At 46.8% G+C, this 24,777-nt stretch overlaps 1 long non-coding RNA gene across 1 annotated transcript in view; it reads left to right on the plus strand.

Annotated features, from left to right (window-relative positions):
* The window catches only part of LOC142294878 (uncharacterized), a 36,857-nt gene extending 18,327 nt beyond the window's left edge, over nt 1-18,530 (plus strand). The window contains exons 2-3 of the long non-coding RNA XR_012751314.1: nt 17,941-18,101; nt 18,452-18,530. This is a non-coding gene — a long non-coding RNA (uncharacterized LOC142294878). The remainder of the gene's footprint in view (nt 1-17,940; nt 18,102-18,451) is intronic.
* Nucleotides 18,531-24,777: the final 6,247 nt, after the last annotated feature.

Genomic DNA, 24,777 nt, shown 5'->3' on the forward strand with positions numbered 1-24,777 from the left:
GAGGGGGCCAGAATGACCACTGGTGGACACAGACAGAAGCGGCCCCTGTGCAAAAACAATACATGTGCCCTTTGCAGTCCAATAACTCATCAAAATGCTCAATTTCTCCTGCTTTGGAGATAGAAATGGCCCCCCGACCTTGGGGACCTTGGCGATTCTTGGGCCCCTGTGCTGTCACGTAGGTCGCACCAATGATAATAATTTCCAATAATTTCTGCCAGCCTGCTGGTTATCTCTTGGATGACATGTTGTGGGAGACCTCTCTCAGTCACTCCCTGCCTTTTTAAGATGGTGGAGCCTGTCTTCCCATGCTGACTATAGGTACTGCTAAACTAGTTTGTGTGCTGTTGTGTTTCAATTGCTGGTGATTTATTGTGTGCTGCTTGGTGTGCTGTGGAAATCCTCTTGTCGTTTGGTTATTTCCTCCTTGCTCTTTGTTTCCTCCTTATCACATATTGTCTTATTTCTTCTTGTGTACTAGCTGTTTGACAGAGTTTTGGTTTCTTCTGTTTGTCCAAATCTGTGGGTTCAACCACTCCTTTCCAGATCCTCCCATGGGGTTGGGAAGATAGGGCATTAGATCAGTGCTGTACAGGAGCAGGGCAAAGAAGGTGGCCGAGTCATTCTCACCATTAGAAGTATCTCTGGGATTAGGGACAGCTAGGGCCCCACTAGCCTGAGGGTCAGTCTAGGAGCCTTGGTCCCCTGTTATCCCCTCTAACCCCATGACAAAGGATTGCCAAAAAGTTGCTGATGGACATCTTTTGGAGCCTTCAATAATTTAGTTACATCATTTTTGGCACTTTCAGTCTTTTGATGTGAAATGTTGACCCACTAAACTGTTATCTCCTCATACCAGAGTTCAGTCCTTAGTCCATCCCATGATAATCTTGCCTCATCTCCAGCCCAGGGGTCTGACACATACTATACTATATTACTATACCCCACATTGCCCTTCATATAGTATAATGCCCCCACATTAACCTGCAAATAGTATAATGCCCCCCACATTGCCCTTCAAATATTATAATGCACCTCCACAGTCCTCTATATAGTATAATGCACTCCCATAGTCCTCCATATAGATTAATGCACCCCCATAGTCCTCCATATAGTATAATGCACCCCCATAGTCCTCCATATAGTATAATGCACCCCCATAGTCCTCCATATAGTATAATGCACCCCCATAGTCCTCCATATAGTATAATGCACCCCCATAGTCCTCCATATAGTATAATGCACCTCCATAGTCCTCCATATAGATTAATGCACCCCCATAGTCCTCCATATAGTATAATGCACCCCCATAGTTCTCCATATAGTATAATGCACCCCCATAGTCCTCCATATAGTATAATGCACCCCCATAGTCCTCCATATAGTATAATGCACTCCCATAGTCCTCCATATGGTATAATGCACCCCCATACTCCTCCATATAGTATAATGCACCCCCCATAGTCCTCCATATAGTATAATGCACTCCCCATACTCCTCCATATAGTATAATGCACCCCCCATAGTCCTCCATATAGTACCTGTAAGAAGAAACCTGAAATCTAAAGGAGTTTCTGCTGGAGAAATCTCAATACTTATTTTCTGAATCAACTGCAACAGAAAAACTCCATATTATGAACAAGGAGAAAGGAAGAAAAATGGCACCAAAACGTAATGCAAAAAAGTATTAAATTTTATTCACATAAAGTAGCAACGATATAAAATATCAAGTGGTTATGAGAATAAATAGTACAATGTCAAAATAAGACAAGAAAATTGAAAAATTATTTAGGGAAAAGAATGAAGTCACCTGGGGATGAAGGATGTGAGTATATGTAGAACACAAAAAGGGGGGAGAATATAAGGTCCAGCCCGCCGCCGTAAAGGAACCCTGAGGGGAGGGGGGGCCCAAAGGGAATGTATAAAAAAGATGTTTGAAAAATAGTATATCCCTGAGATGTGTAGATCCAGGGATGGGCCCCTGGGCATCAAGTGGATGAATGGTCAGGGTTACCCTCAACAAATAAATATACTCAGGAATTAGTGGGCAATAACCAGTAAACAGATAAGCAAAAGGCGTTAAAGGGAGTGTGGGGAGATAGTGTCACCCAAAGTAGTCATAGGGCAATAGAGAGAAGGCAAAGGTAATGGATGTAATGGGCAATTATAGTCGTGAAGCCGAGAGGTGCCAATTAGCACATTAACGGCTAATTAAAATACAATCAGGTCCTTGTGCCCAGACTAGTCGTGGAGCTAAAGAGAAAGGCAGGAATAGTAGGGTAATTTATTGAGGAAAGATGTGGGAAGACAGGTATGAACAGTTGAATAGAGATGGTGTACAGCCCGGCTCCAGTGGGAGGAGGTACAACCAGGCAGAAGGGAAGAAGAAAGCGAGTAAACAAAGTAATCTCTAAAGTAGAAAGAACTAGTCGTGGGGCAGAGGAAGGGGACTGAATGGAGAGTATGAAGTAGTCATAAAGCCGAGAAGTGCCAATGAGCACAAAAGGCCAGTATCAGGGAAGAGGGGGGGGGAGGGAGAAAAGAGTCAGATCTCAATGCCCAGTCTAGTCGTGTGAGCTTGAGAGAGGTATAAGCAGTGAAAGAGTAAGAGACCAATAACTACCTGAGGAGTGGAGGAAGGTGGCGGCAGGAGGACGATCCCAACAGCTGTTTCGCCTGAACGCTTTTACAAGGGAAGTGGGGAACGGAGTGAAGCTGACCGCTATATACAGGGACAGCGCAATTGTTTTCAATCAGGTGAGGGCGGTGTCCAGAGATGCGCATGCGCCGGAAGTCGAGGCCAGCGGGCGGAGCGAGCCGAGACCGCCGGAGGTAGTGCGCATGCGCGGGAGAACGGACGTCTCCATGACTCCAACGCATGCGCACAAGGCGGCCACGGCCGGACAGCGCCACGCCAGCAGTCGGCAAGTCGGCAGATGCGCAAGGACACCAGGTGTGAATGGGACAATAGGAAGGTGACAATAATAATAACGTTTGAAATACATAAGACAATAAAGCACAAAGGGGAATAAACAGCATAGCGACTGGACAGCACAGGCACATCAGGACACGGGACACACACAGAATATGCAAAATAATGGATATAAGTTTCCAGCATGTTTCAATCCGGGCAAACTGCGCCGTCCTAGTTGTCCACCAATGGAGGGAAAGTGAGGAAGAAATGAAGAGAATATAAATCCAAACAGACCTAAAACCTGTATGGAAAAACCCAAACACAAAAATAATAAAGAGAAAAAATGAATAAAAATACAAAACAAGAGATTAAAAACAATATAAAAACAATTTGTGTTCTTATAGGATTGTACCCCCTAAAGGTCCAACGACGTGGACCGATGCACAAAAAAGTGGTCCATGTGGCGACATGTACCAATGGAAGGATAAGGGGACCGTACAGAGGAGGTCCAAAAGCACCACACAGAATTGTGAAGGTGAGATTGGCATGGTCTCTATAAAAATGGGGAATAGCTAACTGTCTCGTTGAGACCGTTGGGAACCAAAGTATCGAGGGAGACAATCCACTTCGACTCCCGCTGAGCGAGAGTCTTGCGCAGATTGCCTCCCCGGATACCCGCGTGGATAATGTCTATGCCACGCACACTCAAGAATCTCGCATCACAACCGTGGAATTTACGGAAGTGGCGGGGAAGGGTTTTGAGAAGAGAAACATCCTCCACAGAAGCAGCGGCAGTTATATCCCTGACGTGCTCCCTAACTCGTACGCGCAACTCGCGTGAAGTGAGACCGATGTAAATTAGGGAGCACGGGCAGGTCGCATAATATACCACGTGCGTGGAAGCACACGTGATACGTGCGTCAATGGAGTAGGTCCTCTTCCCCTTGGAACAAACAAAAGAAGAGCAGCCACGGATCGGGCCACCAGAACCAAATAGGTTGAGGCGAGGGGGGATGTAATGACTATTAACGAGAAGATCCCCGAGGTTCCTTGCCCTCCATAGTCCTCCATATAGTACCTGTAAGAAGAAACCTGAAATCTAAAGGAGTTTCTGCTGGAGAAATCTCAATACTTATTTTCTGAATCAACTGCAACAGAAAAACTCCATATGCAAAAAACACCAAAAACTTTTACTTTAAATAATTTTTTACATGAATATTTTTTCTTTTATAGCAAAAAAAATACCCTAAAAGCTAAAAGAGCAATGTAGAGATGTCAAAAACAAATGTATTACCAAATCCTTGATATTTGCTCCCCAGCTGCCTGGAGAATGCGGGGCAAAGTATTACAATGAATTATGGAGGACTTGTGATCAGACGATGGCTCCACAGCTGCTGTGCAAAACTATTTTGGGTGAGGAAACATATTAATTGATTAATACATATCAATTAGTATCCTTAATTTCCCACTACAAGGTAAACCTGATAATATCGTCAGGTTCTGATTCTCATGCTCTCATTCTCAATTTTACATCTATTTTTTTTCATTGAGGCATTCCACTTCATCGGCATTCTACCAGCACTATAAGAGCTGGAGCGACCTTTACCCAAATTTTTCACTATTCATTGCTCTTGCTATTCTCCATAAACTTGCCTGCCTCAGATGGACACTGCCTGTGTTATGCTTGTATGTAGTCTAATTAGAGCGACACCCAGCCTTAATTCTCGTAATCCGTCTCAACCTCTCTGCTGCTAAAGACTGATTACACTTGACAACAGGCAGTGAACAGCAGGTTATGTAGACAAGAGACGTCTAGTTGTCCTTTTATGTTCTTAAAGGAGTTTTCCAAATCTCATTGATTAGTGACAGCCCGAGTGAGAACCGAGAGGTGCACGGACTCAGCCTCTGCTCCATTCATTGACTATAGGACTGTCGCAGACAGTCCCGTAGTCAGTGAACAGACCGGAGGTTGAACCTGTGAGTCTGTGCTTCGTCCATGATGTGGTTCCAAAGCCCAAGTCTCGGATTTAGAGTTGGACGTCATTGATCAGCAAATTATCCCTTATTCCATGCATAGATCACTTACGGTTTTGGAAAAACCCCTACATCCAATCCATATGCTGCTGAAATAAACAATTAACTTTGTTTTTTGTGAAATATTTTTCCCTTTTACAAGTACAGAAGAAATTGCGCGGTGATACTTCTGATTATCGCCCTTTCTTCTCCCGATCGGTGACCGCGGCGTGTTATTTTATTTATGGATAGGATGATATCACACAATCCGTCCACGGCCTCCGCGTATAATGGGATTACTGTCAGGAGACGGTTAATCTATTAAGCCCCATTTATCAACATAAACCCGCCATCAACTGATAATCAGAGCCCGGAGAGACAGCCAGAAAATGAATGTCTTGTGCGGATTGTGTGTGCCATCATCCATTTATTCCTGCGCAGGTAGAAAGCGCCGTAATCTCTTATATGGGATCTTATCTCATCCTAGGAATAAATAGGACAACCCCATTTATAAGAAATTATCTATTCTCCTTATCATCTACATTCATTTCTCACTACACTTCAATATAATCTTATAAGACTTCATCCTAGGATTCAAATATAACACAAGAAGCAAAGTCAAGATCAGTCAGTAGAAGAGGTACAAGCTGTGAGCAGGGAGGAGAACGAGGCAAAACAATGTATCTGCAGCCACCACTAGGGGGAGCTCCCTGTATACATAGATACATGATAAGATCCTGTCTGCAGCCACCACTAGGGGGAGCTCCCTGTAAACAGAGATACATGATAAGATCCTGTCTGCAGCCACCACTAGGGGGAGCTCCCTGTATACAGAGATACATGATAAGATCCTGTCTGCAGTCACCACTAGGGGGAGCTCCCTGTATACAGAGATACATGATAAGATCCTGTCTGCAGTCACCACTAGAGGGAGCTCCCTGTATACAGAGATACATGATAAGATCCTGTCTGCAGCCACCACTAGGAGGAGCTCCCTGTATACAGAGATACATGATAAGATCCTGTCTGCAGCCACCACTAGGGGGAGCTCCCTGTATACAGAGATACATGATAAGATCCTGTCTGCAGCCACCACTAGGGGGAGCTCCCTGTATACAGAGATGCATGATAAGATGCTGTCTGCAGCCACCACTAGGGGGAGCTCCCTGTATACAGAGATACATGATAAGATCCTGTCTGCAGCCACCACTAGGGGGAGCTCCCTGTATACAGAGATGCATGATAAGATGCTGTCTGCAGCCACCACTAGGGGGAGCTCCCTGTATACAGAGATACATGATAAGATCCTGTCTGCAGCCACCACTAGGGGGAGCTCCCTGTATACAGAGATACATAAGATACTGTCTGCAGCCACCACTAGGGGGAGCTCCCTGTATACAGAGATACATGATAAGATCCTGTCTGCAGCCACCACTAGGGGGAGCTCCCTGTATACAGAGATCCATGATAAGATCCTGTCTGCAGCCACCACTAGGGGGAGCTCCCTGTATACACAGATACATGATAAGATCCTGTCTGCAGCCACCACTAGGGGGAGCTCCCTGTATACAGAGATACATAATAAGATCCTGTCTGCAGTCACCACTAGGGGGAGCTCCCTGTATACAGAGATACATGATAAGATCCTGTCTGCAGCCACCACTAGGGGGAGCTCCCTGTATACAGAGATACATGATAAGATCCTGTCTGCAGCCACCACTAGGGGGAGCTCCCTGTTTACAGAGATACATGATAAGATCCTGTCTGTAGCCACCACTCGGGGAAGCTCCCTGTACACAGAGATACATGATAAGATCCTGTCTGCAGCCACCACTAGGGAGAGCTCCCTGTATACAGAGATACATGATAAGATCCTGTCTGCAGCCACCACTAGGGGGAGCTCCCTGTATACAGAGATACATGATAAGATCCTGTCTGCAGCCACCACTAGGGGTAGCTCCCTGTATACAGAGATACATGATAAGATCCTGTCTGCAGTCACCACTAGGGGAAGCTCCCTGTATCCATATACATAAGATCCTGTCTGCAGCCACCACTAGGGGGAGCTCCCTGTATACAGAGATACATGATAAGATCCTGTCTGCAGTCACCACTAGGGGGAGCTCCCTGTATACAGAGATACATGATAAGATTCTGTCTGCAGCCACCACTAGGGGGAGCTCCCTGTATACAGAGATACATGATAAGATCCTGTCTGCAGCCACCACTAGGGGGAGCTCCCTGTATACAGAGATACATGACAAGATCCTGTCTGCAGCCACCACTACGGGGAGCTCCCTGTATACAGAGATACATGATAAGATTCTGTCTGCAGTCACCACTAGGGGGAGCTCCCTGTATACAGAGATACATGATAAGATTCTGTCTGCAGTCACCACTAGAGGGAGCTCCCTGTATACAGAGATACATGATAAGATCCTATCTGCAGCCACCACTAGAGGGAGCTCCCTGTATACAGAGATACATGATAAGATCCTGTCTGCAGTCACCACTAGGGGGAGCTCCCTGTATACACAGATACATGATAAGATCCTGTCTGCAGTCACCACTAGGGGGAGCTCCCTGTATACAGAGATACATGATAGGATCCTGTCTACAGCCACCACTAGGGGGAGCTCCCTATATACAGAGATACATGATAAGATTCTGTCTGCTGCCACCACTAGGGGGAGCTCCCTGTATACAGAGATACATGATAAGATCCTGTCTGCAGCCACCACTAGGGGGAGCTCCCTGTATACAGAGATACATGATAAGATCCCGTCTGCAGCCACCACTAGAGGGAGCTCCCTGTATACAGAGAGACATGATATGATTCTGTCTGCAGTCACCACTAGGGGGAGCTCCCTGTATACAGAAAGACATGATAACATTCTGTCTGCAGCCACCACTAGGGGGAGCTCCCTGTATACAGAGATACATGATAAGATCCTGTCTGCAGCCACCACTAGGGGGAGCTCCCTGTATACAGAGATACATGATAAGATCCTGTCTGCAGCCACCACTAGAGGGAGCTCCCTGTATACAGAGAGACATGATATGATTCTGTCTGCAGTCACCACTAGGGGGAGCTCCCTGTATACAGAAAGACATGATAACATTCTGTCTGCAGCCACCACTAGGGGGAGCTCCCTGTATACAGAGATACATGATAAGATCCTGTCTGCAGCCACCACTAGGGGGAGCTCACTGTATACAGAGATACATGATAAGATCCTGTCTGCAGCCACCACTAGGGGGAGCTCCCTGTATACAGAGATACATGATAAGATCCTGTCTGCAGCCACCACTAGGGGGAGCTCACTGTATACAGAGATACATGATAAGACTCTGTCTGCAGCCACCACTAGGGGGAGCTCCCTGTATACAGAGATACATGATAAGATCCTGTCTGCAGCCACCACTAGGGAGAGCTCCCTGTATACAGAGATACATGATAAGATCCTGTCTGCAGCCACCACTAGGGGGAGCTCCCTGTATACAGAGATGCATGATAAGATCCTGTCTGCAGTCACCACTAGGGGGAGCTCCCTGTATACAGAGATACATGATAAGATCCTGTCTGCAGCCACCACTAGGGGGAGCTCCCTGTATACAGAGATACATGATAAGATCCTGTCTGCAGCCACCACTAGGGGGAGCTCCCTGTATACAGAGATACATGATAAGATCCTGTCTGCAGCCACCACTAGGAGGAGCTCCCTGTATACAGAGAGACATGATAAGATCCTGTCTGCAGCCACCACTAGGGGGAGCTCCCTGTATACAGAGATACATGATAAGATCCTGTCTGCAGCCACCACTAGGGGGAGCTCCCTGTATACAGAGATACATGATAAGATCCTGTCTGCAGCCACCACTAGGGGGAGCTCCCTGTATACTTAGATACAAGAGAGAGATCATCAGTTTAGTTTTCAAGCCAATTTTCTATTAGACCTTCTTATTTAATTGATGCCACATGACTGCTGTATGATGAATTATTTTAAGTTTTTTATTAAAAGAAGAAGTTATGAATATTCCTGTATATGCTCCTTTATCCTCAGTATCGGGGCATCTTAGGAGCCCCGGAGCTTTAATATTCGCTGTAAATCCTGATATAGGCATTTCTTACAGTGCAGCGAGCTCCATGATCCCGCATGATGACCTTATCAAAGGTTGCGACTATAAATATTAGAAATGTCAGAGCCCAGGGGTGTCGTGCAGATCCTTCGCCGTCCTTCCTCGGGCTTTTCAGCACAACTCTCCCCTACAGGGACGATGATCTTTTCGTCGCCCCCTGGGCTATGTGATGTATAAAATATTAATGCCCAGCAGACTCCCTCTTCGCTGTGCCCCTCCCCCGTCCTCGGACATAGAATGACTCCGGTAATATGGATGCCGTAGGATAAATTATACATTCTGGGATATAAAGGAGAATCTTGTGTGAGGCTTCACGACACTCATGTATTATAGATGTTTCCAGTGGACATTGATCGAAATTAGGATAAAGGAAGACCTCCACAGGTACAGACAATGTGCAGCCACCTTCCAACACTGCTTTATGCATCATGTCTGCATTGCTGAAAACTATGTTGGTTTGAGAATATTTTGCACTGATTGACTTCATCTCATAATATAGCTTTACACATTTTTTTCTGATACAAAGTTCCAAATTCCCTGCATAGAAAGGTATATGATAAAATTGTGTTACCTGCAGCTTCCACTAGATGGAGCTCCAGGTATACAGATTTCTTATTGAGTTCAGTGCATTAGTTTGCAGCTAACCCTTGATCCTTGTCTACGGGTAACTGCAGGCAGATACATTTTTTTAATGTCTCTGTCTGTGCTTGAGACATTGTATCAGAAACAATTGTGATTGTGTCCGTGACTACTGCTCTATTTAAGGTTGATGGGCAGGGGGGTAATGATTGTGACCGGGCCCTGGGGTACAGAGGGCACGCCGACCCCAGCTGTATGTGAGTCTGAACGTGTGCATCAAGCTGAAATGCATTGCAGGATAGAGACCCGTCAGGTCCCTGCACTGCAATGTGGTGGCCGCAGATTAAGGGTATGAATATTCACTGCTCGCCATGCCAATAATCCCGCCCACTGAAGCTGATGCTGAGAGGTGGGTGGGATTATAGGTGCTGAGAACAGTGAATGTTCATGTTCTTTAAGAGCAGCACACGTGACCACCCAGCAGTCAGCTTCGTGCAGCAGCTGGGCGGTCACGTGTGCAGCTATTATAGAAAATATTCACTGCTCTCCAATGCCATAATCCTGTGTGTGTGTAGCAGTGAATATGCCGGCAGCTGATGGCGGTGCAATTGTTGCTTACACGCTGAAGTCAGTTGCCAGCATGACAGCATTGTAGGAGGACCTATGGGAGCGGAGGGAAGGTGTATATAATCATTTTTTTCCCTGTGTGTGGCGTGATGGATGATCTTATGTACTAGGATGTGACCAGAATGGGGACATATACCAGGATGGAGACATATACCAGGATCTAGCTATGATGGGGACATAAATACCAGAATGGGGCTTTGACGGGGACATATATACCAGGATGGGTCCATGATGGGGACATATGCCAGGACAGAGATTCGTATCAGGATGGGGCTATTATGGGGACATAAATACCAGTTTGGGCCATGATCGGGGAAGATATATACCAGGATGGAACCATGATAAGGACACATATACTAGGATGGGACCATGACAGGGACATATACACCAGGATTGGGCCGTATATACAAGGATCTAGCCATGATGGGAATATACACGATAAGGATACGCAGGATAAGGCCATATACCAGGATGGGGCCATAATGGGGACATATACCAGGATGGGGACATATAACAGGATGGGGGACATATTTACCAGGAAGTGGCCCAGGATGGGGATATTAGTACAAGAATAGGGACATTACTACACAATGAAGGGGAAGGGGGGAAAGTCATATGTCTTTATAAGATTTAGAAAGCTAAAATTGCCCATACAGCTCAACAACATGGAGGGGGGGGGGGGCAGGAGCAAACCTTGCATCGGGGCTCATCAGACTCTAGTTATGCCGCTGTTGATGGGACTGATGAAGATAGCAGAACACTATGGGCAGATTCATTATTTGCGTGTTTTTTAAGTGATTTTTTTTTTCTACTGTAGTTTCTTTTACATCGGGATCAGACTTTTCCCCAGGCCTGGTTGATGGTTCTCCAGCGGGTGATTGGGTAGACATGTACAGTACAGACCAAAAGTTTGGACACACCTTCTCTTTCAAAGAGTTTTCTTTATTTTCAAGACTCTGAAAATTGTAGATTCACATTGAAGGCATCAAAACTATGAATTATCACATGTGGAATGAAATACTTAACAAAAAAGTGTGAAACAATTGAAAATATGTCTTATTTTCTAGGTTCTTAAAAGTAGCCACCTTTTGCTTTGATTACTGCTTTGCACATTCTTGGCATTCTCTTGATGAGCTTCAAGAGGTAGTCACCGGAAATGGTTTTCCAACAGTCTTGAAGGAGTTCCCAGAGATGCTTAGCACTTGTTGGCCCTTTTGCCTTCACTCTGCGGTCCAGTTCACCCCAAACCATCTCGATCGGGTTCAGGTCTGGTGACTGTGGAGGCCAGGTCATCTGGCGTAGCCCCCATCACTCTCCTTCTTAGTGAAACAGCCCTTTCACAGCCTGGAGGTGTTTGGGGTCAATGTCCTGTTGAAAAATAAATGATGGTCCAACTAAACGCAAACCGGATGGAATAGCACGCCGCTGCAAGATGCTGTGGTAGCCATGCTGGTTCAGTATGCCTTCAATTTTGAATAAATCCCCAACAGTGTCACCAGCAAAGTCCCCCCACACCATCACACCTCCTCCTCCATCCTTCACGGTGGGAACCAGCCTTGTAGAGTCCATCCGTTCGCCTTTTCTACAAAGACATGGTGGTTGGAGCCAAAGATCTCAAATTTGGACTCATCAGAGCAAAGCACAGATTTCCACTGGTCTATTGTCCATTCCTTGTGTTCTTTAGCCCAAACAAGTCTCTTCTGCTTGTTGCCTGTCCTTAGCAGTGGTTTCCTAGCAGCTATTTTACCATGAAGGCCTGCTGCACAAAGTCTCCTCTTAACCGCTGTTCTAGAGATGAGAAGGTGTGTCCAAACTTTTGGTCAGTACTGTGTGTCTTTATGCGAGAAGGGGACCGGTCCCATAGTGTACATGAACTTGGCAATCAAGGGGTTAATCCATAAATTGATAATCTATTTCCAAATGTCTGGTCATTTCTCTGTTTCCAGCCTAAAACCAGGATGTCTATAGCGCTCATATGACCTCCAGTTATCCAGAATGTCCGATAATCTGGCATCCTTCATTCCGGATCCAAACTTAATCTATAATTACTTTTCTGTTAATGCAGATTCATTTACTTCTGGAGACTGAGAAATGTGTCCATCGCTCAATTCTCTGCTCCTGATAATAATTCTATTATTGTCTAATAATAATCTGGGTAATAGGCGGCTATCCTTCATAATATGTTATTATTGACGCCATAATTATTGTTATTATGGTCATTAATATGCAGAACATTCTCATTCTGTCCTGATAAACTGCATTAGGGTCGGACTAGATTCATCAATCTCTAATTATGTGGAGATCAAAGTCAAACAAGAGGAAGAGACAAAATAATCACCGGGGAGAGCGGTGACCCGGCCGAGATCTGGAACAATGAAAAGCTCCGGGATAACACAGACATTGCAATTGAAAGGTTCATCATCCTGAGGATTAGACCCGTCCAGCCTGCACACAAATGCAATTATAGAAATGCTGTTCCACAATTGAAATTCTAACTCAAACAGAGGATTAGAAAGGAGATTTAGGTAAATTTAGGATAAATCAACTTCATTCCCTGTCAGGAGATTATACCACGCAGAGGAAATGGACTTGTTCCAACACTCGCTAAAATTATCAGTTTGAAAAACAAACTTATTCTTTTAACAAAAATTACATTATTGGTAACAGAATTAATCCATCTTAAAATATTAAAAAAAAAGTTTAAAAAAGCAATGGGTGGAAATCTCAGTGTCTGAAAAAAAGGTACCGTAATGGGGTCCTACCACACCCCTTGTAGCTCTAATAAAACAAACACACTAACATAGGATAAGGTATTTGAAAGGGTGTTATGCAGGGATGTAGCCAGGGACAGCTCTATTTGGGGTGTATCAAGCAAACTTTACCATTTAAGAATATTTTTTTCTTAAATAAAGCTTTGTATGGATATAAAACTGCCAAATATGACTCCAATAACATAATATCCAAATAATGCTCTCTTAATAACATGACCTTGAAAACTGGGCCTTGGCTAATTTTCCAATTTGTCAACCCCGTAATCATTATCTGTACCCAGAGAGTTATCACTGTGTTATCTGTGGTGTTACATAGGACTGCAAGTGACATCTACTATATTATCTGTACTCAGAGACATATCACTGTGTTATCTGTGGTGTTACATAGGACTGCAAGTGACATCTACTATATTATCTGTACTCAGAGACATATCACTGTGTTATCTGTGGTGTTACATAGGACTGCAAGTGACATCTACTATATTATCTGTACTCAGGTATCACTGTGTTATCTGTGGTGTTACATAGGACTGCAAGTGACATCTACTATATTATCTGTACTCAGAGGCATATCACTGTGTTATCTGTGGTGTTACATAGGACTTCAAGTGCCATCTACTATATTATCTGTACTCAGGTATCACTGTGTTATCTGTGGTGTTACATAGGACTGCAAGTAACATCTACTACATTATCTGTGCTCAGAGATATCACTGTTATCTGTGGTGTTACATAGGACTGCAGGGGACTTCTACTACATTATCTGTACTCAGAGAGGTATCACTGTGTTAGCTGTGGTGTTACATAGGACTGCCGGTGACATTTACTACATTATCTATACTCAGAGATATAACTGTGTTATCTGTGGTGTTACATAGGACTGCGGGTGACATCTACTACATTATCTGTGCTCAGAGATATCACTGTGTTATCTGTGGTGTTACATAGGACTGCAGGTGACATCTACTACATTATCTGTACTCAGAGAGTTATCACTGTGTTATCTGTGGTGTTACATAGGACTGCAGGGGACATCTACTACATTATCTATACTCAGAGATATCACTGTGTTATCTGTGGTGTTACATAGGACTGCGGGTGACATCTACTACATTATCTGTACTCAGAGTTATCACTGTGTTATCTGTGGTGTTACATAGGACTGCAAGTGACATCTACTATATTATCTGTACTCAGAGACATATCACTGTGTTATCTGTAGTGTTACATAGGACTGCAAGTGACATCTACTATATTATCTGTACTCAGAGATATCACTGTGTTATCTGTGGTGTTACATAGGACTGCAAGTGACATCTACTATATTATCTGTACTCAGAGACATATCACTGTGTTATCTGTGGTGTTACATAGGACTGCAGGTGACATCTACTACATTATCTGTACTCAGAGATATCACTGTGTTATCTGTGGTGTTACATAGGACTGCAAGTGACATCTACTATATTATCTGTACTCAGACATATCACTGTGTTATCTGTGGTGTTACATAGGACTGCAAGTGACATCTACTATATTATCTGTACTCAGGTATCACTGTGTTATCTGTGGTGTTACATAGGACTGCAAGTAACATCTACTACATTATCTGTACTCAGAGATATCACCGTTATCTGTGGTGTTACATAGGACTGCAGGGGACTTCTACTACATTACCTGTACTCAGAGAGGTATCACTGTGTTAGCTGTGGTGTTACATAGGACTGCGGGTGACATTTACTACATTATCTGTACTCAGAGAGATATCACTGTGTTTTTTGTGGTGTTACATAGGACTGCAGGGGACATCTACTACATTATCTGTACTCAGAGAGATACTGTGTTAGCTGTGGTGTTACATAGGACTGCAGGTGAGATCTACTACATTATCTATACTCAGAGATATCACTGTGTTATCTGTGGTGTTACATAGGACTGCGGGTGACATCTACTACATTATCTGTACTCAGAGAGTTATCACTGTGTTATCTGTGGTGTTACATAGGACTGCAGGTGACATCTACTACATTATCTGTACTCAGAGAGGTATCACTGTGTTATCTGTGGTGTTACATAGGACTGCAGGTGACATCTACTACATTATCTGTACTCAGAGATATCACTGTGTTATCTGTGGTGTTACATAGGACTGCAGGTGACATCTACTACATTATCTGTACTCAGAGATATCACTGTGTTATCTGTGGTGTTACATAGGACTGCGGGTGACATCTACTACATTATCTGTACTCAGAGAGTTATCACTGTGTTATCTGTGGTGTTACATAGGACTGCAGGGGACATCTACTACATTACCTGTACTCAGAGAGGTATCACTGTGTTATCTGTGGTGTTACATAGGACTGCAGGTGACACCTACTACATTATCTGTACTCAGAGATATCAATGTTTTCTATAGGGGTGGCAACCAGTGCAATGACTGGCACAGGGTGGAGGCATCAGTGTAGCAGTTGGAGAGGAATATGATCCCAGCTGCTGCATTCTGCATGGACTGGAGAGGGGAGAGTTTAATAATAGGGAGACCGATTAGTAGAGAGTTGCAATAATCCAGATGAGCATGAGTAAGAGCGACAGTAGGAGTTTTTGCAGAGTCAATGGTAAGAAAAGGTTGAATTCTAGAGATGTTTTTGAGGCGGAGGTGACATGAACGAGCAAGTGAACGAATGTGGGGAGTGAAGGAAAGATCGGAGTCACATATAACCCCAAGACAGCGGGCGTGCTGCTGGGCAGTAATGGTAGAGCCACACACGGAAATGATAGTATTGGATTTAGGAAGGTTAGGAGAGGGAGGAAACAGGAGAAGTTCAGTTTTTGATAGATTCAGATTCAGGTAGAGGGAGGACATGATGTTGGAGACAGCGGACAGACAATCGGTAGTATTATGTAATAGTGCAGGGGGATGTCAGGAGAAGATGTGTATAATTGGGTGTTATCAGCATAGAGATGGTGCTGGAAACCAAATCTGCTGATGGTTTGTCCAATAGGGGCGATGTATAGAAAGAAGAGAAGGGGGCCGATGACTGAACCCTGAGGAACCCCAATAGTAATGGGAAGAGGAAGGGGCCTATGACTTAACCCGACAGTAAAGGCAGGTGGCCAAGGACTGAACCCTGAGGAACCCCAACAATAAGAGGAGGGGGCTCACAGCTGAACCTTGAGGAACCCCGACAGTAAAGGAAAGAGGAGGGGGACAAGGACTGAACCCTGAGGAACCCCAACAGTAAAAGAAGAGGGCCTAGGACTGAACCCTGAGGAACCCCGACAGTAAGAGGAGGGAGCCTTGGGCTGAACCCTAAGAAACCCTGACAGCAAGAGGATGGGGCCGAAGACTGAACCCTGAGGAGGAATCCTGACAGTAAGAGGAAGGGGCCTAGGACTGAACCCTGAGGACCCTGACAGTAAGGGGATGGGTCGAGGACTGAACCCTGAGGAACCCTGACAGTAAGAGGATGGGGTCAAGGACTGAACCCTGAGGAACCTCGACAGTAACAGGATGAGGCTGAGGACTGAACCCTGAGGAGGAACCCTGACAGTAAGAGGAGAGGGCCTAGAACTGAACCCTGAGGAACCCCAACAGTAAGAGGATGGGGTCGAGGACTGAACCCTGAGGAACCCGAACAGTAAGAGGATGGGGTCGAGGACTGAACCCTGAGGAACCCTAGCAGTAAGAGGATGGGGCCGAGGACTGAACAGTGTGGAGGAACCCTAACAGCAAGAGGAGGCGGCCTAGGACTGAACCCTGAGGCACCCCTACAGTAAGAGGATGGGGCCGAGGACTAAACCCTGACAGTAAGGGAAGAGGAGAGGAGTAAGGGGTACTTTACACACTGCGACATCGCTAGCCGATGCTGCGATGCCGAGCGCGATAGTCCCCGACCCCGTCGCAGTTGCGATATCTTGTGATAGCTTCCGTAGCGAACATTATCGCTACGGCAGCTTCACACGCACTTACCTGCCCTGCGACGTCACTCTGGCCGGCGACCCGCCTCCTTCCTAAGGGGGCGGGTCATGCGGCATCATAGCGACGTCACACGGCAGGCGGCCAATAGAAGCGGAGGGGCGAAGATGAGCGGGACGTAAACATCCCGCCCACCTCCTTCCTTCCGCATTGCCGCTGGAGGCAGGTAAGGAGATGTTCCTCGCTCCTGCGGCTTCATACACAGCGATTTGTGCTGCCGCAGGAACGAGGAACAACAGCGTACCGACATTATGGAAATGACCGACGCTACACAGATCGCCGATTTACAACACTTTTGAGATCATTTATCGGTGCATCTAGGCTTTGCACGTTGTGACGTAGTTACTGGCGCCGGATGTGCGTCACCTTCGATTTGACCCCGACGATATCGCAGTAGTGATGTCGCAACGGGCAAAGTACCCCTAAGAGTTGGCAAAAGATACAGTGAAAGAGTGGTCAGAGAGATAAGAGGAGAACCAAGAGAGAATGGTGTCCTTGAGCCCGATAAAGCAGAGCATAGTGAGGAGCAGCTGGTGAGCCACCATATCAGCTGCTGCAGAGATCCAGGAGGACCGGCAGCTGGACCATTAGATTTAGCTGTTAGTAGATCATTAGAGACTTTAGTAAGAGCAGTTTCTGTAGAGAATAAGGAGCGGAAACCGGATTGTAAAGGGTCAAGAAGGGCGAGATTTGAGAGATGGCGGATTAGACGAGAGTGGACCAAGCGTTCCAGAAGTTTAGTTTTCATTTAGTTTTATTTACATACGCCATAAATTGTCAGCATTCAATTCATGTTGTTTTAAATATTAAGGATCCATATTTGTGATGTACTGGATTGTAACTCCTATGTATACATGGTTTGGATGTATTTGCTGAACACACTTCCCCTGTCTTGATTCTTCTTATTCCTCAGACAGTGTGTGCTCCTGTTGAATCGTGGCTCCTTCCTAGCCTGGTGTGGTCACGTCCAAAGGGAGTTCTTCCGCACCACATGTGACACCGGGAACAGGAAATGCCTGGATGAGGCAAATTGCCTCCAGCGCCATATTTAGCTGCCCTACCGAGTGCCTGTGTCATGGTAAGGTAATCTATCAACTAATGGCTAGCCATACATACTTCCATTTTTTGCACTCTATATCAGGCCCCTTGTGAAGAAGCACTTTTGCGAAACGTGCGTCAGGGGGTGCTGCACCCACGTGGTCTGGTAAAGGGCGCTCACTGAGATTCATTATGTACAGTATTTGGATCCTTTTTCTCTAAGGAAGATTGGGATTGATAAATTATTTTTGTAAATTATTTCTATTTATATTTTTCCTATATTGCTGCTCTGACTTATATTGCACTTAAATTAGAATGAACTCATCCCTCAGGACCGCTGTTGAAAATTTCGAGTATTTAATCAGCATTTGCACTTCTTTCTTTATTTAGACATTTGATTCTTGCTGCAGCTCTTCTGCCGCCTTGTGGACAATCCATTGTTTCACTGGGAATAAAGTGTATCCGCTGTTTACACTGGTATGTTATTCGTTGGATTTTTTGCATATGTAGTAACATTCTGTATACACATTCATTACACATCAAATAATCTGGTATTATTATATCAGTATAATCTTCTGGCGAGAATATTTACATTACTAAATAATATACTGTATTATAGCCGAGGGAATTTCTATTCCTTTTTGTGCCCTTCATTTCCAGCCATGTGTCATCAGCATCCTCGGTGTACCACATGCCACTTTAAATTTTAATTATTTTGTATAATATATATATATATGTATATATATATATATTATATATATATATATATATATATATATATATATAGTATATATATATATATATTGTGAGACTGTGACCGGGGTTATATATGACGGCCGGTATGTCTCGCCCAGGTTGTGCTCACTCCATGATAGAAAGTAAATCCACTATAGGGTTAATGCTGTTTCCCTACAGGCTTAAGGAAGGGTTAAAAGGAAACAGGAACGAGGGCAGGTGTGCCGGGTGTGGGGGAAGTGACCAGAACTTCCTGAGCCCTCTGCTGGAGAGGCACATGTATTTTGTTATGGACTTTTTGTTTGGACATTAAAACCGTGTGCTGTGAACCTTGATGCCTGGATCCCGTGTCTTCTGCTGCGCAGCCGACCGCGCTACCTCACATATGGTGGAGAATGCGGGCATGACAGCCGGTGAGGTGTAGCATCCATCCCTGGTGACCCAGCTGCGCATGTCCTGGATTCGAGCGGCTATACTACAGCCCAAACCCGGCGACGCCATGGAGGACATACTAAAGCATTTGGCTCAGGCTAATGCACAGCAGCAACAGGCTAATGCACAGCAGCAACAGACCAATGCACACCTGCTCCAATCCTTGCAAGTGCAGGAAAAAAAACTCCAAGAACAGTTGGATCAGGCCAATGCACGTCAGCAGCAATCCTTGCAAGTGCAGGTCAAAATGCACCAAGAACAGATGGAGCAGGCCAATGCACGTCAGCAGCAATCCTTGCAAGTGCAGGACAAAAGGCACCAAGAACAGATGGAGCAGGCCAATGCACGTCAGCAGCAAGCCTTACAATTGCAGGAAAAAAGGCACCAAGAACAGATGGTTCTCCTGGCCAAGTCGATCCGTGCCGGACCGGCAGCAACAACCCCGGGACCGGGTGACGACGGCAGCGTCCGGAAAGCGGTGAGACAAGCGTTGCAAAAGATGACCCCGGGTGATGATGTGGAAGCGTTCCTGGCGGTGTTTGAGCGGGTGGCCGAGCGGGAAAAGCTGCCGACCCCGCAGTGGGCTGAGGTATTGTCGCCCTATCTGACGGGGGAACCCCAAAAAGCGTACCTGGACCTCGGTACCGAGGACGCCATTGACTATGTGACCCTGAAAGCCGAAATACTGGCTCGGTTGGGGGTGAATACCTATGTACGGGCTCAGCGGGTAAATCAGTGGTTCTATGAGGAAGCCAAACCCGTACGCTCCCAGGCCTATGACTTATTACATCTTGTAAAAAAGTGGTTGCAGCCTGACACTCTGAGCCCGGCGCAAATGGTGGAAAGGGTAGTAGTGGATCGTTTTGTGCGCACTTTACCCGTCACCGTTCAACGGTGGGTAGGACAGGGTGACCCGAGTACCCTGGACCAATTAGTGTCCCTGGTAGAGCGGCATGTGGCTACGCAGGACTTGATACGGGACACTGAGACTTTGCGTACCGCCCGTCGGTCCGGCCCCTCCAAGCCTAGGGCCAAGGACCCACCGCTGACAACGGTACAGGAGTCCCCTACCGTCCCGTCTGAGGCCGCGGCCGCCATTCCTGAGGTCCGGAAGGTTCTGTACCCTAAACGACAACCCGTCAAGGGGGTTTCCGTCCCCATTAGATGTTGGCGGTGCCAGCGGGTGGGACATATGGAAGCCCAGTGTCCACTCACCACGGAGCCCATGGATTGTGGGGTTACCCGGCGGGGTTCAATGTATGCTCAGGTGGTGTGTACCGCTGACCTGGTCTCCCCAGAGACAGAGCCCCACTTGTGCCAAATACAGGTGAATGGATGTCCGGTTACAGGATTGTTGGATTCCGGAAGCTTAGTGACCCTTGTGCGATCCACCTTGAGAGCTAAAGTAAAGGCCACAGGACGCACTGTGGGGGTGGTTTGCATACATGGGGACCGCCACGACTATCCCACGGGGATTGTCACCATCACAGCACCTTGCGGTCAGGTGCAACATGAGGTGGGACTTCTTAACACTCTTCCTTATGACGTGATCCTAGGAAGGGATCTGCCCTATTTTTGGACTTTATGGAGGGGACCCCCTAAGTCCCCTCAGATATTGGTCGGTCCGGGACCTGAGCCCTACAATCCTGAATCCGGGACACCTGCCGTAGGGGTCACGATGATAGGGACAGAGTGTGAACCCGATAGGTCACCCCTAGAGGTATTGGCAGGAGAGGCTGAGACGGTCGAGCCCATCCCGGAGTTGGAGGCGTCCCCGGATACGTTTGGGACAGCCCAACTCCAGGACCCTACGTTAATACATGCCCGGAGTCGGGTGACAGTAGTTGACGGGGTGGCACAGCTGCCCAGTGCCCAGGTAAGGTACCCCCATTTCGCTCTTAAGCAGGATTTACTCTACCGGGTAGATGAAATACGGGGCGTAGGGGTAGAACAGTTGGTGGTGCCCCAGCCGCATCGCCGGCGGGTCCTCGACTTGGCTCATAAACACCTGATGAGTGGCCACCTAGGGGTCAAGAAAACGCAGGAGCGAATATTGCAAAGGTTCTATTGGCCCGGGGTCTTTGGGGAGGTAAAACGGTTCTGCGAAACCTGCCCGGAGTGTCAGCTTACTGCACCCCTGACCCATTTTCGCAGTCCGTTGGTACCGTTACCCATTATAGAAGTCCCTTTTGAACGGATAGGGATGGATCTGGTGGGGCCCCTCGTAAAGTCCGCTCGAGGGCACCAACACATCCTAGTGATCGTTGACTATGCCACCCGGTATCCCGAGGCGATACCTCTCAGACATACTGCAGCAAAGCTTATAGCTCGGGAGTTGTTTGCTGTGTTCTGCCGGGTGGGATTGCCCAAGGAGATCCTTACGGATCAGGGGACCCCATTCATGTCTAAAGTGACCAAAGAGCTATGCCGGCTACTCCAGATCAAGCAGTTGCGTACGTCTGTGTATCATCCGCAAACGGACGGTTTAGTCGAGCGTTTCAATAAAACCCTGAAAACCATGCTAAGAAGGGTGATTTCAAAAGACGGGAAAGACTGGGATATGATGCTTCCCTATTTGATGTTTGCCATACGAGAGGTGCCACAGGCATCCACGGGGTTTTCGCCTTTTGAATTGTTATACGGGCGACATCCCCGGGGATTGTTGGACCTGGCAAAGGAAACATGGGAACAAGAGCCCACCCCCCATAAAAGTGTGATTGAACACATTTTGGGTATGCAGAACCGCATAAGCGCGGTCATGCCAATTGTGAAGGAGCACTTACAGGAGGCTCAGGCCGCGCAAAGCGGCCGCTACAATAGACAAGCCACCGTGCGGACCTTTAAACCCGGGGATCGGGTGTTGGTATTGATCCCCACGGCGGAGAGCAAATTCCTGGCTCAGTGGCAAGGCCCCTACGAGATAAAGGAAAGAGTAGGGGTGGTTAACTATAAAGTATTGCAGCCCGGTAGGCGGAAACCTGAACAAATATACCATGTCAACCTATTAAAACCTTGGCAGGAACGGGAAAGCCTGATGGCTGTTTTTTCCCCACCTCCCTCCTCTTCGGGTCGTTCACATCCGGCTCCAGCGACCTCCGGAGAGGACGAACCGGAAGTAAGGATTGGAGAAGCCCTCACCAAGCAACAGAGGCGAGAGGCCAGACGGTTGGTTCAGCAGAACCCCGATGTATTCTCCGAGCTGCCCGGTAGGACCAGTCTGATACGACATGATATTGTCACCGAGCCCCACCTGAAGGTACGCCTGAAGTCATACCGGGTACCGGAGGCTCGACGACAAGCCATATCGGAGGAAGTAAAGACAATGTTACGCCTGGGGGTCATCGAAAAATCCCGGAGTGAATGGGCTAGTCCGATTGTCCTAATACCAAAACCCGATGGCTCCTTAAGGTTCTGCAATGACTTTAGGAGATTGAACGAAATATCCAAGTTCGATCTCTACCCCATGCCCCGGGTGGATGAGCTGATTGATAGGCTGGGACAGGCGCGATATTTTACCACGCTCGACCTGACCAAAGGGTACTGGCAGGTGCCACTAACGGAGTCCGCCAAGGAGAAAACCGCTTTTGTTACGCCAGAGGGTCTCTTCCACTATGTTGTCTTGCCTTTTGGGTTACATGGCGCTCCGGCCACGTTCCAGAGGTTGATGGACTTAGTGCTGGAACCCCACCAGGCGTATGCATCAGCGTACCTGGATGACATCATTATTTACAGCTCCGATTGGCAGACCCACTTGGAACAGGTACAAGCGGTGGTGGACGCGCTTCGATCAGCCGGATTGACAGCCAATCCCAAGAAATGTGCATTGGGACTCACGGAAGCCCGCTACTTGGGCTACGTGATAGGCCAAGGAGTGATTAAGCCCCAAATTAACAAGGTTGAGGCGATCCAGAAGTGGCCTAGACCCCTGACCACGAAGCAGGTTAGGGCCTTCCTGGGTATCGTGGGGTACTACAGGAGGTTTGTAAAGGATTTTGCGGGACTATCAGCCCCCTTGACGGACCTTCTCAAAGGCAAGAAGTCCGTCATGGTGCGCTGGACTCCGCAGGCCGAGGACTCCTTCCGGGCCCTGAAGGGGGTCCTGTGCGGACAGCCCGTTCTGGTCAACCCTGATTTCCGGAAGGAGTTCATTGTACAGACTGACGCCTCGGAGGTCGGCCTGGGGGCAGTGCTGTCTCAGGTGGTTCAGGGGGAGGAACACCCCGTCACCTTCTTGAGTAGGAAGCTCACCCCTCCCGAGCGGAATTATAGCGTAGTGGAGAAGGAGTGCCTGGCGATCAAGTGGGCCTTGGAGTCCCTACGCTATTACCTGCTGGGACGGCAGTTTCGCTTGGTGACGGATCACTCTCCACTGGTCTGGATGAGGTCCGCCAAGGAACGGAATGCCCGGGTTACCCGGTGGTTCCTTTCTCTGCAGAACTTCCGGTTTACGGTTGAACACCGGGCCGGTAGGTTGCAGGGCAACGCCGATGCCTTGTCCCGCGGCCCGTGCTTGATGGCTGGAGTTCAACCCCGCACGCTTGAACTGAGGGGGGGGGTATGTGAGACTGTGACCGGGGTTATATATGACGGCCGGTATGTCTCGCCCAGGTTGTGCTCACTCCATGATAGAAAGTAAATCCACTATAGGGTTAATGCTGTTTCCCTACAGGCTTAAGGAAGGGTTAAAAGGAAACAGGAACGAGGGCAGGTGTGCCGGGTGTGGGGGAAGTGACCAGAACTTCCTGAGCCCTCTGCTGGAGAGGCACATGTATTTTGTTATGGACTTTTTGTTTGGACATTAAAACCGTGTGCTGTGAACCTTGATGCCTGGATCCCGTGTCTTCTGCTGCGCAGCCGACCGCGCTACCTCACAATATATATATATATATATATATATATATATATATATATATATATATATATATATTTATATATATATATACACATATATATATGTATATATGTGTGTATATATATATATATATATAAACACAGTACAGACCAAAAGTTTGGACACACCTTCTCATTCAAACAGTTTTCTTTATTTTCATGACATGACTCTAAAAATTGTAGATTCACATTGAAGGCATCAAAACTATGAATTAACACATGTGGAATGAACTACTTAAAAAAGTGTGAAACAACTGAAAATATGTCTTATAGTCTAGGTTCTTCAAAGTAGACGCCTTTTGCTTTGATTACTGCTTTGCACACTCTTGGCATTCTCTTGATGAGCTTCAAGAGAATGGTTTTCCAACAGTCTTGAAGGAGTTCCCAGAGATGCTTAGCACTTGTTGGCCCTTTTGCCTTCACTCTGCGGTCCAGCTCACCCCAAACCATCTCGATTGGGTTCAGGTCTGGTGACTGTGGAGGCCAGGTGATCTGGCGTAGCATCCCATCACTCTCCTTCTTAGTGAAACAGCCCTTACACAGCCTGGAGGTGTGTTTGGGGTCATTGTCCTGTTGAAAAATAAATGATGGTCCAACTAAACGCAAACCGGATGGAATAGCACGCCGCTGCAAGATGCTGTGGTAGCCATGCTGGTTCA

Source organism: Anomaloglossus baeobatrachus, chromosome 3 (assembly GCF_048569485.1).
Source record: "Anomaloglossus baeobatrachus isolate aAnoBae1 chromosome 3, aAnoBae1.hap1, whole genome shotgun sequence".
Lineage (NCBI taxonomy): Eukaryota > Metazoa > Chordata > Amphibia > Anura > Aromobatidae > Anomaloglossus > Anomaloglossus baeobatrachus.